Here is a 1,681-nt window from a genome sequence, read left to right as displayed (position 1 = left end):
AAGAAAACACCTGTAAGTGTGTGATTCTGTAGAGACGAAACTTACCTGACCAGTCCGCTGCTCTTTGCTTCATCTGCATACATCTTCCTGGCAGTCAGAGCCAACTCGTTCACCAGGCTGGAGAGAGAGAGGAAGAGTTACTCACATGACTATACACATACAAACATACATACACAAAATTGTACATATATATGACATATACATAACATACACGTATGGATGGCTGCATGCATACATGTCATACATAAATAACTGATGACATTTATGTACTTGATTACACTTATACATGCGTACATTGTTACAGACAGACACATGACTACATACATGACTGCATACATACCTGACCAAATACATACGCACATGATTACATATACACAACATCTATACATATCTGCACACATATATGACACATGACTACATGCATGATGACACAAAATAAAATTATAACTGATATCAGTTATCATAGTTATTATTGTGTATGTCGTCATGTATCATACATTGATGACATACCTACATACCTACATGTCTACACACACACACACGTCATACAAACATAATCATATGTACGTGGATATATGACAACTCATATGTAAAAACAAGACTACATATGAACATAACTGACAACATATATATATATATACACACATACATGCAATGCCAAAATAATACATTGTTGTTTCCACAATCGTAATTGATTCTATTTGCATCTCATTGAAAACACTACCGTCCTGGTGAATAGACTTTTGATGACTTCTGTCACTTCAAATGTTTAACACATCACATGTGTTTCTAGCTACAGCCTGGAGCTTTAGCAGTAAGCTGGAGATTCAACCTAACCCCTGACTTCAGTTTATTACCTGCGGCTGCCGATGACTTTGGGAAGTCTCTGGAGGGTTCCAACGTCTGCTGCAATTCCAATGTCTACTTCCTGTAAAGCCGACCATAAAGACAGACACTGGGGTGACGTCATCCACAAGTAAAATATCAGAACATCACCTGCATCCTTCAGTACAACACGGACACATGGACTGTGGCTACAATCCACTCAGGTTTTTCCTAATACATTTTTATTTTCATTTTATGAATTTAAATACTATATCCTTGTTTTTATTTTTTTAGATCCTTAAAACCTCTATTCAATTATTTATTATATCTACACCCCACTGCAATGATGAATGCCTGATACATTTAAAGATTATAAATATTTTGTTTTATATGGAGCCCTAAAACTTACAAGACAAACATGAAGCCTTTTCTTTTACCTTCATTCAGGTGATAAAATTAATTAAAACTTAATTTATTTGACTAATTGTAATTATGTTTTAGTTGCTCATTTTATTCCCTGCTCTTTCATCTTCATAATTTATCTACTTCTTGTTTCCCCGAGCAACAATCCCCATTTTCCACAGCACATTTCCAAATTACGATAATTGGCTGGTACATGTACGTACCTTGACCTGGAACCAGGCGTCCTGGGTACACAGACGGATATCGCAGGCTGTGATCAGATCAACACCTGCCGCAGAGAACACATCCACAGTGAAAATGACTGTCTGTAGACTTACTGAAGCTTTTTCTCTACCAGTTTAAAAAACATGCTCGTATTCTGATACAATCTTTGCAGCACATAAAGATACTTATTCATTTAAGTGATAACAAACTGTAGTTCGGCATAACTTGT

General features: G+C 36.2%; 1 long non-coding RNA gene across 1 annotated transcript; it reads right to left on the bottom strand.

Annotated features, from left to right (window-relative positions):
- Positions 1 to 45: 45 nt before the first annotated feature.
- LOC121963837 lies at positions 46 to 1,524 on the bottom strand. Its single transcript, XR_006107287.1, has 3 exons — positions 1,452 to 1,524; positions 858 to 928; positions 46 to 117 (listed from the first exon to the last, which is right to left on the bottom strand). It is a non-coding gene; the product is annotated as an uncharacterized LOC121963837 (long non-coding RNA).
- Positions 1,525 to 1,681: the final 157 nt, after the last annotated feature.

Source organism: Plectropomus leopardus, unplaced genomic scaffold (genome assembly GCF_008729295.1).
Source record: "Plectropomus leopardus isolate mb unplaced genomic scaffold, YSFRI_Pleo_2.0 unplaced_scaffold12766, whole genome shotgun sequence".
Lineage (NCBI taxonomy): Eukaryota > Metazoa > Chordata > Actinopteri > Perciformes > Serranidae > Plectropomus > Plectropomus leopardus.
This window is presented reverse-complemented; position numbering and strand designations above follow the sequence as displayed.